Source organism: Nicotiana sylvestris, chromosome 9 (genome assembly GCF_000393655.2).
Source record: "Nicotiana sylvestris chromosome 9, ASM39365v2, whole genome shotgun sequence".
Taxonomy (NCBI): domain Eukaryota; kingdom Viridiplantae; phylum Streptophyta; class Magnoliopsida; order Solanales; family Solanaceae; genus Nicotiana; species Nicotiana sylvestris.
Genome location: NC_091065.1, coordinates 1,265,821 through 1,283,638, shown reverse-complemented (window position 1 = coordinate 1,283,638; position 17,818 = coordinate 1,265,821).

The following is a 17,818-nucleotide window of genomic DNA, read 5'->3' as shown; positions in this document are numbered from 1 at the left end:
TTAGATGTTGATAGTTTAATCGATGCTTTGGTGTATTTCATAGAAAATTTAACCTTATCAAGAATTAGAGAATGATTGTCACAAATTAGTTTTTCGACCAAAATATTAAAAAAATAATAAAATTTATGAATAAAATATATAACTATATTTATAAAATTACTAAAAAAGAACCATTGGATTTTCCAAAGTTTAAATCATATTATATTTTACTCCTCCACAGTTGTCCTAATATTCCTAAAATTAGTCCCAAAAGCATGAGTTACTTTAGTTTACTTTGCTTTAAAATTAATTTAATTGACTCATTCTTTCTTAAAACATGATAAACAAAATATGACGAACATAGAATGAATTAGCATACTCGAATAAAAAAGGTTACATAAGAATAGTCATTCAATATGCAAGTGGCAATCAATTGTTTCAATAGTTTGCCATTTGAAAGTAATTCAATATGGCTACAAAAACAACAACAACAACCCAGTATAATCCTATACTTAGTTTACTTATGCAAATAGACCCTCGGCATCCTTCCCTCCAAGAACTTCTCACCTTTTTGGTTTACTTATGCCCTTTGACCGTTAGGTCAATGCTGAATTAAAAATAATTACTTAAAAAAATATTTACAAAATATTTTCATTTTTTTAAATTAATGCACCAATAATACACTAATTTAGTAAAGTCTTCTTCTTCTTCTTTTTTTAAATTTTTACAAAAAACAATTCACTTTTTACAAAACAATATTCTTTTTCGTTTTTTTCAATTTTTTTAAAGCATTTTTTTGAAAAAACTGGAAAAGAAAATGTAAAAACAGAAAATAAATTGTTTTTAGTAAAATATTTTTGTTTTTTAAAAAAACTGAAAGCATTTTTTTGTAAAACCTGAAAAAATATTTTCGTTTTGAACAAATATTTTTGCTTTTTAGAAACTAAATTTTTTTCTATTTTTACAATTTTTTTCCAGTTTTTACAAAACAAATGCTTTAAAAATTGAAAAAAAAATATTTTTTGAAAAAACTGATTTTTTTTGTAAAAACTAAAAATAAAGTAAAAGAAGAAGACTTTACTAAATTAGTGGATTACTTGTGCATTAGTTTAAAAAAAACAAAAATATTTTTTAAAAGTAATTATTTTTAATTCAGCATTGACCTAACCGTCAAAAGGCATAAGTGAACCAAAAAGGTGGATGAAGGGGTATTTTTAGCCTAATAGGAGGATGAAGGGTATCTTAAAACCTTTTCCAATAGTTTAGGGGCATTTTGAACCCTTTTCTTTTCTCCTTATTTACGTTAATTTCATTTGTTGTTATTTACTGCTTGGTATTTGTTTATCATTGCTGAAGCTATTTAGAACATTAAATGCATATTGCATTTAATCCCTTACTAACATTGTCCGGCAATACTTGTATTAACTAGTTATAAAATCTAGAGACATTATCATTAACTCGGTTTAATCCCTTATTACATAAAATTAAATAGTTTAATCAAAGGTTTACACTTTTTTGTCAAATAATTTGTCGCCGTCTGTGGAGATTTCCTAGTTAAAATTTTAGTTTCTTCTATATCTATAACTAGCACGGTTGACAAAAAAACTCCTACTTCCTTTTACATACAGATCTAGCATGGCAGGTAATAGAGAAGAAAGAATGAAGGCATTGGCCGATCTCATCACCAACCTCTTAAACACCATGAATGAGGTTTCTGAAATGGAAGGCGAAGATATAATGCCTAACGCCTCTCCCAAGCGAGGCGGGTCGCCTATTCCTCACGGCAGTATCATGACATCGTGCGTAAAAGAGCTTTCACGTCCACAAAGGAAGAGGCGCCACCAGAGGCGTGGCTAACAAACACGCTGACCAGCATCCTCGACAAGCCTGCCCATGAGGCAGCTAGAGAAAACACAAGGACTTGCATTGCGTCAACAACGGTCGAGCAACACGGGCCTCTCCCTCTAGTAACATGTATCACTCACAATGCTAACCATGCAGGTGACGACACCCTCATAGCCATTTTGAGGGAGATATAAGAAATGGAAAATGAAAATAAAATGCTTCGGGACCAAATGAAAGAGCATCAAGAAAGAGTCGACAAAATACCGGGGGCCCCAAAACTCTTGTCGAAAAGAGACGTTGGTCGATTCGTTGTACAACTCTATAGTGATGAAGCTGCCCCGCATGCCATACCTAAGACCTTCAATATGCCGCCTTATCTGAAAATATACGACAGTATGACCGACCTCGAGGACCATGTGACTTACGTCACTACGGTAAAGGGCAATAATCTCGCCAAAGAACAAGTATCCCGAGTCTTGTTTAAAAAGTTCGGCGAAACCCTTATCGGAGGAACATTAACCTGGCACTCACAACTGCCCACACGATCCATCAAAACATTCGAAGAGATGGTTGACAAGTTTGTGAAGGCCTATGTTGAGGCCAAAAAGTCGGAGGCAAGAGTGAACGATATATTTGCCATCAAACAATCGCCCGGAAAGAGATTGAGGGACTTCCTTGCTCATTTCAACCAAGTAAGGATGACCTTACCAAATATATCAGAAGGCATGGTTGTAGCGGCTTTCCAAAATGAGCTGAACAGGAACGGTTTGAGGGCGACCAGAAAATTATTAAGTCGGTTTATGAAATATCCTCCAACTACTTAGGATGAAATACACAACGCCTATTATGCCGAGGTCCATGCTGATGAGAACGACCTGAATGGGCCAACCCATTAGTTGACCTCGATACAGGTCAAATCCAGGAAGGATCAAAGAAACAATGCCAGGAGAGATCTTGCAGCTCCTCGACCCAACCGAGAAAGGCATCAGTTGTATATCAGAAGCGCCATCATGCCCCCCTCCCGCCCCGAAGAGGGCCCATCTAGGCCAAGGACAGGGGCTCACCGGAACTAGAGAGGTAGGCCTCATTTAATATCCGTTCATAATTTTTGTGTGTCACCCTCAGAAATAGTCTACGCGCCGGAAAAGCTCGGACCAAAAGTGAAGTGCCCATAAAAGATGAGGTCGGACCCAAGCACCAGAAAGTCAAACATCCTCTGTGAGTTCCACCAAGAGCGAGGTCACAAAATTGAGGATTACATCGCTCTAAGGCAGGAGGTCGTAAACTTGATTCACCAACGACACCTCAAAGAATTGCTCAGCGACCGATGGAGGACTAACTTTTCCCGATGACGGGAATAACACTAGGGACCGCTGAAACCACCTTCACCAACTTACACCATTCAAATGATCATTGGAGGCGGCGATGATGCATCAATCAACAATGTAAAATTCACCACAACCCACAAACTCAAGCAGTCGATCATTCATGAATGGTATGACGAACTCGAAGAAAGTATCATCTTCGATAAGTTGGATACCCACGGATTGGTTTTCCCTCACTATGATACCCTTGATATCACTTTACCATTATTAGATACAGATGTAAGATGCATTATGGTGGACGATGGGAACGGCGCGTGCGTTATCCACCCTCGAGTACTTGCACAGATGAAACTCGAGGATAAGGTAGTGCCACACTGCATCACGCTAACAGGTTTTAACAATGCAGTTGAATGAACATCTGGAGAAATCACATTCCCCGTCCTAGCTGGCGGCGTCACCCTAGAAACCACATTCCACATCATGGATCAGGATATAGTGTACAACGCCATAATAGGGAAACCTTAGATACACGCTATGAGGGCCATCCCTTCCAACTTATACCAAATTATCAAATTTCCATCCCCGTGGGGAATATTCAGCATACGAGGAGAATAACGTACATCTCGAGAATGATACCGCATCACCCTAGACTGCATGACTACCCAACAAATAAAGGGAAAAGCAAAAAAGGCATAGCAATTAACAAGGTCGAGGTCGAGGTGTGATGAAAGTGAAGACGTCATCAGAGATCCTAAAATGGTGGAGGCCGCAGGATCAACCATAGAAGACCTCGATCTCGTCCAACTTGATGACAACGACTACAGCAAGAAAGCCTACATTGGCTGCAAGCTTGAAGAACCAGGTAAATTCTGTCAATTCCTAACCACTAACACAAACTTATTCGCTTTTTCCCATGCAAATATGCCAGGTATCCCAAAGGAGATTTCCACACACAAATTGAACATCGACCTGTTCTACCCCCGGTGAGACAGGTTAGGCAGAGTTCAATTTTGCAATAAACAATGCAGTCCGCGAGGAGGTCGAAAAATTATTGCAAAACGGTTCCATTAGGGAATCAAAATACCCCTAATGGGTAGCCAATGTGGTCATGATGAAAAAGAAGAACGGAAAGAGGCGAATGTGCATGGACTTTACAGATTTAAATAAAGTATGCCCCAAAGATTCATTCCTGCTACCTCATATCGACCAGCTCATTGACGTAACGGCCGAGCATGAATTACTGAGCTTCATAGATGCCTACTCAGGTTACAATCAGATCCTCGTGGAAGAGGAAGTCCAAGATAAGACTACCTTCATCACCCACTAAGGAACATACTGCTATAGAGTTATGCCTTTCGGACTGAAAAATGTGGGGGAGACATACCAAATGTTGATCACCAAAATGTTTAAGATCAACTCGGCAAGACCATGAAAGTCTACATAGACGATGTGTTTGTCAAGTCCAAAAAGAAAGAAGATCATATTGACTACCTAAAAAAAGTTTTCGATATACTCAGGCAATGCGGAATGAAGCTAAATCCTGAAAAGTGTGCATTCGGCATGACCTTAAGAAAATTCCTAGGCTTCCTAGTATCACAACAAGGTATGAGGTCAACCCCGACCAAATCAAAGATATAGAGGGGATACCAGAGCACTCAACCAGCAAAAAACAGGTTAAGAGACTGACTGGTCGTATCGCCGCCCTGTCGAGATTCATCTCGCGATCATCCGACAAATGCCACAAGTTTTTTGGCATACTCAAGAAGGACAACATCCTCCAGTGGTCTTGCGAGTGCGTCGAAGCCCTGAAGGTGTTAAAGGCCCAAAGAACGTCTCCTCGTCTACCTCGCCATATCCGAAGTAGCAGTGAGTGCAGTCCTGGTCCGAGAAGATAAAGGTACGTAATCTCCCATCTACTACATTAGTAAAACTTTAGTCAACGCCAAGACGAGGTACCCCCACCTCGAAAAATTGGTCGTGGCCTTGGTCGTAGATTCACAAAAGCTTAGACCCTACTTCCAGTGCCACCCCATCTCGGTAGTCACGACTTTTCCCTTGAGAAGTATTTTGCATAAGCCCGAGCTATTGGACAGGTTAGCCAAATGGGCCATAGAATTAAGCGAGCATGATAGCACATATCAAACGCAAATGACGATAAAGTCGCAAGTGTTTGCCGACTTCGTCGCTGACTTCAGCGCAAAATAATGCACGAAGTCGAAAGAGAGGCCGCCCATACTTCTCCACGAATACAGGATCTATGGATTTTGTACACTGATGGCGTTTCTAATGCGTCAGTGTCCGGACTAGGACTCGTGCTTGAAGTCCCGACAGGCGAAGTGATTCGTCAGTCCGTAAGGTGCCCAAATATGAATAACAACGAGGCCGAGTATGAGGCCGTGATTGTAAGATTAAGGCTCACGCTTAAGTATGGGGCAAGACAGGTCATCCTACACTGCAACTCTTAACTCGTCGTCAACCAAGTCATAGGGACTTTCCAGATTAAAGAGAAAAGGTTACAAAAATAATAGGTCGAGATATGCAAACTACTACCCAAATTTGATGAATGCTAGCTCGACCAGATCCCTTGAGCACAAAACATCGAAGCATATGGCCTTGCCAAATTAGCGGCAGCCACTAAAAGCATAACCCGAGAAGGAAACGTGGTTACCTTCCTCCACTCATCAATCGATCAAATCGAGGTAAGGACTATAAATCTAACTTGGGACTGGTGCAACAGCATTATTACATACTTTCAGGATGGCGTGCTCCCAAATGATAAAAAAGAAGCCAAGAAGCTTCGGATGCAAACGGCCAGGTACAACATCATCCACAACAACCTATACAAGAGGACGTATGGCGGCCCACTAGCAAAATGCTTAGGCCCGAATCAAACGTGGTGCATTCTATAACAAGTCCATGAAGGCCACTACGGGGCTCATTCCGGCAATCGAGCACTAGTTAGATGTCTCATACGGATAGGCTACTACTGGCCCACTATGAAAAAAGAGGCCATTGACTTTGTGAAAAAATGTGAGCAATGCCAAAAATACACTCTAATGATCCACCAAGCGCACGAGCACCTCCACTCGGTCACCTCCCCTTGGCCTTTCATCAAGTGTGAATAGACATCGTCAACCCCTTTCCTGCGGGGCGAGGTAATGTATGATTTCTTTTATTTTTTAACTGACTATTTTTCTAAATAGGTAGAAGCAGGAGCATTCGCCTAGATACATGAACAAGAAGTGATCGCCTTCATATGGAAAAAACATTGTGTGCCGGTTCGACCTCCCTAAAGAGATCAATTGCGACAACAGACCCCAATTTACCAAAAAAAAGGTCGCCGAATTTTTTGAGAAATGACATATCAAAAGAATACTCTTCACACCGTACCACACCATGAGCAACGGGCAAGCGAAATCCTCTAATAAATCAATACTGAACATCATGAAAAAAAAGCTTGAGGACACCAAGGGACTATGGTTGGAACTATTATTAGAAGTGCTTAGGGCCTACCGCACAACACCAAAGACGAGCACAGGAGAGATGCCCTACTCATTAGTCTTTGGGACTGATACGGTAATACCAGTCGAAGTCGGAGTGCCCAGTTTGAGATACTCCCATGAGAGCGGTCCGAGGAATGATGAAAGCAGAAGGAAAAAGCTCGTCGAAGCCAAATAATGGAGAGACATGGCCTACATAAGGATGATCACCCAAAAGCAACAGGCAGAATGCTATTACAACAAAAAGGCTAAGGTCAAAATGATCAAAGTCAGGGACTACGTGCTCAAAGCCAAAACACAAGCAAGCAATGACCCGTAGGAAGGCAAACTGGGAGCAAATTGGGACGGCCAATACAAAGTCACGGCAGTGGCAAATAAAGGATCATTCCAACTACAAACAATGGAAGGAAAACTACTACTAAACAACTGGAACGTTGTCTACCTCAAGTACTTCAACTTCTAAGGAAAAGTGTTCTCCGACTCGTACTCTTTTTCCCTCATTTAAGTTTTGTCCCAATTGGGTTTTCTCAAGAAGAATTTTAATGAGGCGAGAAGGAGGACATTTCAAGTTAAAGTGCGAACAGATGGGGACACGGGTCGATCAGTTCATTGCCTAATCTCTCAATACTTCTAGATATACTGGGACTAGGACACCAACCGACACTAAGACTAGACTAGAATGCCAGCCCGAAAAATATGTAAATTTATCCAATATATATAAACAAAGCACAAATGCATGAAGTTCACCCATGTTTTTGCCAAAGCAACGCTGCATCAATTAAACAAAAGTTGCATTCGACCTCGTTCGAATTAATTATGCGTTGCATTAGACCTCGTTCGAATTAACACCTATACGACCCCCAGCCATTGTTAAGTACCAGTTACATTCGACCTCGTTCGAATTAACACCCATACACCCCCGGCCATTATTAAGTACTAGTTACATTCAACCTCATTCAAATTAACTACGGGTTACATTCGACCTCGTTCGAATTAACACCTATACGGCCCCCTGCCATTGTTAAGTACAAATTACATTCGACCTCATTTGAATTAATACCCATACGACCCCCCGCCATTGTTAAGTACAAATTTTATTTGACCTCGTTCGAATTAACTACGGGTTACATTTGACCTTGTTCAAATTAACTATGGGTTATATTCGACCTCGTTCGATTAACACCCATACGATCTCCGGCTATTGTTAAACAAAAATTACATTCGACCTCATTCGAATTAACTACAGGTTACATTCAACCTCGTTCAAATTAACACGCATACGGACCCTCGACCACTGTTAAACAAAAGTTATATTCGACCTTGCTCGAATTAACTATATTGCATTCGACCTCGTTTGAATTAACACTTACCGGCCCCTGGCCATGAACAAAAATAAATTATGTTTCGACCTCGTTCAACACGTATAAACCAAACTTCTACGACTAAAGCGGACAAATGACAGAACAAAAGAAAGAAACATAAAAACCCAAACAGAAGGAAAAAAATCATATACGAACATCGAAAATAACATTCCATACTTTAAATATTTACAAGGTCTAGTACAGACGCCCGCAAAATTGTGCACAAAATTTACAAACAAAAGAAGAATAACTACTCGCTACCTGACCTAGCAGCACCATCTCCACCATCGTTGTCGCCATCGGGATGCTCGTCCTCGTACCAGGCATACTACTCAATCCCATCCACATTTTCCTCACCATCACCAGCCTCTGGTATAGCAGGGTCATAGCCGTAAGCGATTTGAGCCGCACACGCCTTAGTGAGAGCATCCTTGAAGTCAGCCTCAAGAACTTTCCTTGCTGTCATCAAGTCTCTGAATATATCCACATGGGCCTCAACGTGGATCCACTTCTCATATAAATCCCGCGGGACATCATGGTAAGCAGAAGTGTGAGAAGAGGACGCCTGAGCCAATAATTGCATCTTATCGACCTTAAGAAAGTTGACTTGGTCACCAAGGCTCAAAACCTCTTTTCTAGCTCCCCTATCTGCTCGTCGAGCTGCCCTTCTCTGAGTTTGGCTGTCTCCAAATCGCTTACCCTCTCAGATCGAAGAACGCGGATTGCGGCATCCAAAGCCTCCATTTTCATCGAAGCCGCCAATCGAGCCAACTCGCCCTTCTCCAAATCCGTTATCTTCTCGGTGACCTCGCCACTCAAAACATTGGCCCTGACCAAACATTGCTCGAGCTCAGCCCGTAGAGAAATCACTTGGGCCTGAAGGTCTGCACATTGGGCCTCAACTCTCTTGCTCACCTCGAGCTCCTCTTCTTTGTCCTTCAACACTACTTCAAGGACGATGCATTTACCGATGGACCTCATTAACTCGTCATCCTTCAATTTCAGCTCGTCCCTGATGGCTTGGAAGTTTCTGCTCTCACCAAATCGCCTAAAGATCTTGCGGTGCTTGTTGCGGTATTCACCGTACTTCCTCTCCATCTTCTTAACAAATGGTTTGTGCCTCTCTTATCGGCGAGCGCTCTCAATATCCAAAATAATGGTCTGAAAAGAAAAAAAAAGGGAAGAAAAAGAAGAAGAAAATCAGTCAATCAACACATAAAAAAAGAGTGTGCAAGGCACAGAAACTAGAAAGGTCGGAAAACTTACTGTAAGGGCGAGGCCGGCTATACCCATCTACAGGGAAGCATTGTCCAACATCTCAAGGGTCCTGCCCTACACATCAGAGCAAAGCGGACCTAAGGAGGGGGCTACATTCTCTATATTCACCAGTAAGTCCCGATCCATAGGAACCACGATGGTCCTCGAAGACCCATCCAACTTGACTTCAACGCGAGTAAAACCTTTGCTCAGCATTCGAACCTCATCAGGATCTAGATCGGACCCCATCTCATAGCCGCCCTCAGCAACCCTTTTGCCTCTCTCATCGGTATACATGGTGGGAATATCGACTGGTCTCGAGGACGATGGCTCATTTCGAAGCCTGGTACCCGCAACTTCCACAAGTAGCCTGCCAATTCCAACTTCGGCATTAGGTAAAGGTGTGCCCTCCACGGTCCCTGCTAATGGTGAAACCTCAGACGGTGGGTCTGCATGACCTTCAAACGCGGTAGTGGTTGGCTCACAATCATCCCAGGTAGAGTCTACCGCTTGGATTACTCCATCTCCGACGTCCACCGAACTCCTTTTATGAGGAACCAAATCCTCCTCTCTCGGCGATGACTCTTCATCTATTAAATGCAACAGGGTAGAGGCCGGAGTCTTTGGTACCGAAGCCATTGATGATCGAGCTAAAGTGGATGGTCGGGCATGCCTGGTCATAATCACAGCAAGGCGAACCTCGTTGTAGTGTTCTTCTGGCGGAACGTTGGGGTAAGAGCCCTCGACCTCCTCGAGGATACCCGAGCTAAAATCAAAAAGAGAAAGGAAAAGTTAAGAGATCGATCATCACGAAGCAATAAATATCCAAAATGAGTAAACTCACTAGTCACAGAAGGCGCAGGCCCAAACTTCTTAAGGAAGACCGGCCATTCACGGATCCCCGTTGTGTATGAGATAATCCGGCTCACCCAATCGTACATGTGCTTGATCAAGGGAGAAGGTTCGGTCTCGGCTGCAAAAGAAGAGTAAAGTGTCAATTACAATTGAAATTAGTGGAACTAAGGCATAATATAAAAAGAAGGAAGAAGGGGAGATGCTTACGAGCGTAGTTCCAAACCTTGGGGAACCCACTTTCATTGACCAGTACATCCTCAGTCTTGACGTAGAAGTAATTGAGCCAAAACTGGCGATTTGCCTTGTCATCCATCTTTACCAGTAGACATTTGCTATCCCGGTGGCGAAGATGTAGCACGTCCCCCTATAGAAGCTGGGGGCGAAGAGGTGTATTAAATGGCGAAGTGTCACCTCGGCCGCGGCTAGTTCTGCATATTTCATAAGTATGCAGATAAGTTTGTAGATATATGGAGAAAGTTAGGCCGGGTAGACACGGTAGTAGCGGCAGAACTCCTCGGCCAAAGGGAGGATGGGAAAAGAGTAACCAGCGTGGAAAAGGTATGTATAGAAAGCGCAGTACCCAGGACAGTGTATTTGCACCACATTATGCCTTGCTAGAACTAGGTCAATGCGAGCGGGAATATTGAATCTATCCATAAATTCAACAAGGCGCACCTCTTTCATCAATGATTCGAAACCTCAGGTTCATTTTCAGGTACCTTTGAAAAATTAGATCTGTCTTTGTCACTACGAGGGATTATCTCCTCCACCGTAGGAAGGTTCCCATCTTCAATGGCAACTGAAACTCTATCATTATGGGGAGGCACGCGCACCACCAAGGGAACAGGTTCGATCGCCCTTCTAGAACTAGAAGATGCATTAACCATCTTTGTTTATTTATATATGAAGAAGATATAAGCATGGAGGCATCGTGAGTAGTAGAAGTCACCAGAATCAGAGAAAACAGGGATGCGAGAGTAAAGGTAACAGTAGCAGGAACTCTGAATAAAGAAGGAAGAAAGAGATACAAACTTTCAATATTTTAGAATGCAAAGAGTAAGGCAAAGGGTTTCATATCCCTATTTATAAGAACCCATGCATCAGTACCGAGAAAACAAACCGTCAATGCCCAGCGCATGTGTCGAAATGGCAGAGGCATGGGAAATGACGCAAAATATCAAAAAAATGTATAATAATGACGCATGATATCATGACGTCACTCTAAATCAACGTGACCATAGGTTATGGCTCACAAAGTGCGATGTTGCCACCTCATTTGAAACGTTACTACTTGACATGCTCGCTTAAATCTCTTAGCTACGACTAACAGAGTCCGCTCATCGAGGTCATCCAAAGTCGACCTCAATAAGTGGAGGGACTAAGTGTATAAGTCAAAATCTGCCTCAAAGAGATTTAACATGAAGCGGTATTACGAAAAGTAATGTGACCGAGGTCGATTAGTAAATATTGGGCCTCATAGCCGGGCAGCCGATAATGCCCGAGGTCAAGTATCAAGAGCAGTAGTAACGGCTAGTTTTGTAATGGGATCTTTAGGGGAATATTCTATTATTCTTTCTACTTGTACTTTTAGGGTTGACTAGGGGTATGTCTCATATAAAATAGAAAAAGAGATAAGAGGAAAGACGTGTAATATCCCTTTGATAAGAACACTTTTTGAGAAGAAGACTCTCTCTAGAAAAGGATACAAACACTACTTTTCTAATAAGAATCTTCCGTCTATTATTCTATACTTTTCCACCAGATCCGAAAATAGTTTTAATATTTTAGGATGCGTCTGTCACTTATCTTTGTCAGAAAGACAAATCATCCACCTCATTCAATATTGAGTAAATCTTTCTCCTTATTTACGTTAATGTCATTTATTGTTATTTACAACTTGATATTTGTTTATCATTGCTGGAGCTATACAGAACATTAAATGCATATTGCATTTAATCCCTTACTAACATTGTGTGGCAATACTTGTATTAACTAGTTATAAAATCTAGAGATATTATCATTAACTCGGTTTAACCCCTTGTTACATAAAATTAATTAGTTTAATCAAAGGTTTACACTTTTTGGTCAAAGAAAGGGTAAAGTAGTTAAAATGAAAGTTTAAAGTTAAATTATTTTCAAATATAAAAATATATCATTCTTTTTGGAATGGAATAATAAGAAAATTGTGTCATTTAAATTGAAACAGAGGGAGTGGTATTTTTAAAATGCTATCTTGAGACTCGCTTCGGGGCAGGGCAACATTAAAATGCCCTGAGACTCTCGTGCGAGACTTAGTTATGTGAGACTTCGCTCAATTGTGCGCTCAAAATACACCTAACGTTCAACGCTCGGGACTCATTTCTAACGTAAATTATGCATCGAACTTCCTAATTGGCACTATCTACACTTAAAAAATATATATCAAACGAATGTTCAAAGTTCTATTTATCTATAAAATATAAAAATTGAGAGTTCATTATTATTAGATATTTACTACTCTAGTTGAGAATATTATGACTCGTAAAGTGAATATCTAGCAATATAAGTAGATTATATATATATAATTGTTATAAATATATTATATTATGGATGTTCATTTAGTGCCCCATTGTAAATAAGATTCTTGAAGAAGCTTATCCATATGGGACTCCGCCGTAAATATGTTTATCTATTTAGTACTCTATTGGAAATAAGCCTCCTTAAGAAGCTTATCTCTTCGGTACCCGGTTATGGATAAACATTACCCCCGGTAGAAGATTATTCATACCGGGTATAATGAGCTTATCTTTTCAGTACTCCGTTATGGATAAACATTACCCCCGGTAAAAGATTATCCATATCGGGTACAATGAGCTTATCCCTTCGGTACCCGATTAAGGAAAAATATTACCCCCGGTAGAATATTATCCATACTGGGTACAATGAGCTTATCCCTTCGGTACCCGGTTATGGATAAACATTACCCCTAGTAGAAGATTATCCATACCGGGTACAATGAGATTATCCTTTCGATACCCGGTTATGGATAAACATTACCCCTGGTAGAAGATTATCCATACCAGGTACAATGAGCTTATCCTTTTAGTACTCCGTTATGGATAAACATTACTCTTAGCAGAAGATTATCCTTATCTAGTATAGTAGCAGCTTACACAACAACTTCCTTTCTTCTATAAATAGAAAAGATTTCAGTTCATTATGTATATCAGTTTGAATTCGAATAATATAACAGTTTCTCTCTATACTTGTCTTTACTTTACAGTCTTTATTTTATAACACGTTATTAGCACGAGACTCTGCCATCTCGAGCAAATACTTTGAAAGTATTATTAGAGGTAAGAACTTTCTTTTCCTAAATAATGTCAAATCTTTCTAAACTTGAATTTGTAGCCCTGGATATATCGGGCAAAAGCTACATGTCTTGGGTGTTTGATGCTGAAATTCATCTTTATGTGATGGGTCTGACAGACACCATCAAAGACAAAAATCAGGCATCAAACCAAGACCGTGCCAAAGTAATGATATTCCTACGCCATCACCTTGATGAGGGTCTGCAAATGGAATATCTTACTGTTAAAGATCCAGTCATACTGTGGAATAATTTGAAAGATAGATATGACTACCTGAAGATGGTCGTTCTTCCACAGGCACGATAAGATTGGACTCATCTAAGGCTACAAGATTTTAAATTTATCAGTGAGTATAATTCTGCTATGTTCAGAATTATTTCCCAATTGAAATTATGTGGTGATAATATTACTGATCATGATATGTTGGAGAAAACTTTCATCACTTTTCATGCCTCGAATATGCTCCTACAACAGCAATATCGAGAGATGGGATTTAAAAAGTATTCTGAACTTATCTCACATCTTCTTATAGCCGAGCAACATAATGGGCTATTAATGAAAAACCGTGAAAGTCGACCTACTGGCTCTTGTCCATTCCCTGAAGTGAATGAGACGAACTTCCACCAGACTAAACATGGAAGAGGTCGTGGCCCCAGTCGTGGTCATGGCCGTGGTCGGGGAAGAAACCCTAATCATGGTAATAATAATGCACCAAAGAACCCTCCTCGCCACCAACAATGGAAAAGGAAGGAACAAAAACATGAAGCGGTGCAAGCACCAAATGCAGAAAATGCATGCTATAGATGTGGAGGAAAAAGGCACTGGTCACATACCTGCCGTACGCCAAAGCACCTGGTTGAGCTTTACCAAGTCTCCTAGAAGAAGATAGAGAAAAATACTGAAGCAAATTTTATTTCTGAAGATAATTTGGACTTCATGCATTTGGATGTAGCTGATTACTTTGCACTCCCCGAAGGAGAAACAAGTCATGTAATCGGTGGTGAATCTGTAGAAATATAAATATTTTAATTTTTGTTGTTTGTAATAGATAGTATGGTTATGTAATTGTTGTACATAAATAAAAGTTATGCTTTGATAATGATGTTTACTATAATATATTTTATTTATGTTATTTTGAAGAATATGGATAACCCTCAAATTATGTTTGGATCAAAGACAAATCATGAAGATATTTGTGTTATTGATAGTGGAACAACTCATGCCATATTCAACGATCAGAAATACTTTTCTTATTTGCATAAGGAAAAAGCAAATGTTTCAACAATTTCTGGTAATATAAGTTTGATTGAAGGCTCCGGAAGAGCCATAATATTTCTGTCTAAGGGAACAAAACTTATTATAGACAATGCATTGTTCTCCTCCAAGTCCCGAAGAAACTTGTTGAGTTTTATAGATATCCGCCGAAATGGGTATCATGTAGAGACAATAGATGAAATGAACAGGGAATATCTTTGTATTACAAAGAATATTTCTGGCCAGAAATGCATTGTAGAAAAGTTACCAACTTTATCTTCTGGCTTATACTATTCAAAAATTAGTACAATTGAAGCACACTCTATCGTAAACCAGAAGTTTACGGATTCAAATACTTTTGTGCTTTGGCATGGCCGTTTGGGCCATCCCGGATCAATAATGATGAGACGAATTACTGAAAATTCGAGTGGGCATCCATTAAAGAACTTGAAGATTCTTACAAATGACGAATTTTCTTGTGATGCTTGTTATCAAGGAAAAATGATCACTAGACCATCACCGATGAAGGTTGGTATTGAATCCCCTGCCTTTTTAGAGCATATACATGGGGATATATGTGAACCTATTCACCCACCAAGTGGGTTGTTTAGATATTTTATGGTCCTAATAGATGCATCTTCAAGATGGTCTCATGTGTGCCTACTATCATCTCGCAACCTAGCGTTTGCAAAGCTATTAGCCCAAATAATTCGATTAAGGGCACAATTCCCATATTATCCTATAAAGGATATTCGCCTTGATAATGCTGGAGAATTCTCATTTCAAGCTTTTGATGATTATTGTCTATCCGTTGGGATAAAAGTTGAACATCTTGTAGCTTATGTTCATACTCAAAATGGCCTTGCAGAGTCATTTATTAAACGCCTGCAATTGATAGCAAGACCACTACTTATGAAAACAAAATTGCCCACTACTGTTTGGGGCCATGCTATCTTACATGCAACATCACTTATCCGTCTCAGACCGACACATTATAATAAATATTCTCCGTCACAATTAGTTTTTGGTCATGAACCAAATATTGCCCATCTACGAATTTTCGGATGTGCTGTATATATGTGCCAATAGCACCACCACAACGTAGTAAGATGGGACCACAAAGAAGGATAGGAATATATGTTGGGTTGGAATCACCCTCTATTATTCGCTATCTTGAACCATTAACAGGAGATTTATTTACTGCTCGATTTGCAGATTGTCGGTTTGATGAAACAAATTTTCCACAATTAGGGGAAGAGAAAAAGGAAATCAAAAAAGAAATTGTGTGGAAAATTTCATCATTATCTCACTTTGATCCCCGTACCCCTATATGTAATCAGGAGGTCGAGAAGATCATCCATTTATAGAATATAGCAAATCAAATGCCAGACGTATTTACTGATTTGAAAAGGATAACTAAGTCACATATCCCAGCATAGAATGTGCCTATCCGAATTGATGTCCCAGTAGGACCATCTACTAGCATGAGATATAGTGAACCTAAAGCACGCCTGAAGCGTGGTAGGCCTTTGGGTTCTAAGGATCGAAATCCTCGAAAAAGAAAATCGACAAATGATCAAAACGATACTATGAAGGTATCTCCTGAAGAGTCCCAAAATCTGAATTAGTTCTGAGATTCCTGAAGAAATCAATGAACCCGAAGCTCATGTGAGTGAGGAACTTTTAATAAATTCGATCGGTGATGGGATTAATTTAAATCGATCTGAAATAGTGGTGGATAATATTTTTGCATATAATGTTGCACTTAATATTATGCAAGATAGTGAGGCTCTTGAACCTCGATCTGTCGAAGAATGTCGACAAAGATCTGATTGACCAAAATGGCAAGAGGCAATTCAATCGGAGTTGAAGTCACTTGCTAAAAGAGAGCTCTTTGGACCAGTAGTCTAAACACCTGCTGGTATAAAACCAATTGGTCATAAATGGGGTTTTGTGCGAAAAAGGAATGATAAAAATGAAGTTGAAAGATACAATGCTCGCCTTGTTGCACAAGGATTCTCACAACGACTTAGAGTCAATTTTGATGAAACATATTCACCTGTTATGGATGCCATAACATTTCGATATCTCATCAGTTTAGCACTACATGAAAAGCTTGAAATACATCTAATGGATGTAGTTACAGCTTATCTGTACGGTTCACTTGATAATGAAATTTATATGAAAATTCCTGAAGGATTTAAAATGCCTGAAGCAAAATCTCAGGAAATGTATTCAATCAGATTACAAAGATCTTTGTACGGTTTAAAGCAATCTGGGCGCATGTGGTATAATCGCCTTAGTGAATATTTGCTGAAAGAAGGTTACATAAATGATGTTATTTGTCCATGTATTTTTATAAAGAAAATGACATCAGAATTTGTTATACTTGCTGTTTATGTTGATGACATAAATCTTGTTGGAACTCCAGAAGAGCTCCAAAAGGCAATTGAATATCTTAAGAAAGAATTTGAGATGAAAGATCTTGGAAAGACAAAACTTTGTCTTGGTCTGCAAATTGAACATTTAGCAGACGAGATCTTTATCCATCAATCTGCCTATACAGAAAGGGTCTTAAAACGCTTTTACATGGACAAAGCGCACCCATTGAGTACACCAATGGTTGTTCGATCACTTGAAGTGAATAAGGATTTGTTCCGACCTCCAGAAGAGGACGAGGAACTCCTTGGTCCCGAAGTACCCTATCTCAGTGCAATTGGTGCACTAATGTATCTTGCTAATGCTACAAGGCCTGACATAGCATTTTCTGTTAATTTACTAGCAAGATATAGTTCTTCTCCTACACGGAGACATTGGAACGGGATTAAGCATATATTGCGATATTTAAAGGGAACTCTTGATATGGGTTTGTTTTATGCTAACAAAGATAGTGCAGACCTTGTTGGTTATGCAGATGCAGGTTATTTATCTGATCCCCATAAAGCTCGATCTCAAACCGGCTACGTATTTACATATGGAGGTACTATCATATCATGGCGCTCCACAAAGCAATCTATTGTTGCTACTTCTTCAAATCACGCTGAGATAATAGCTATTCATGAAGCAAGTAGGGAATGCGTATGGTTGAGATC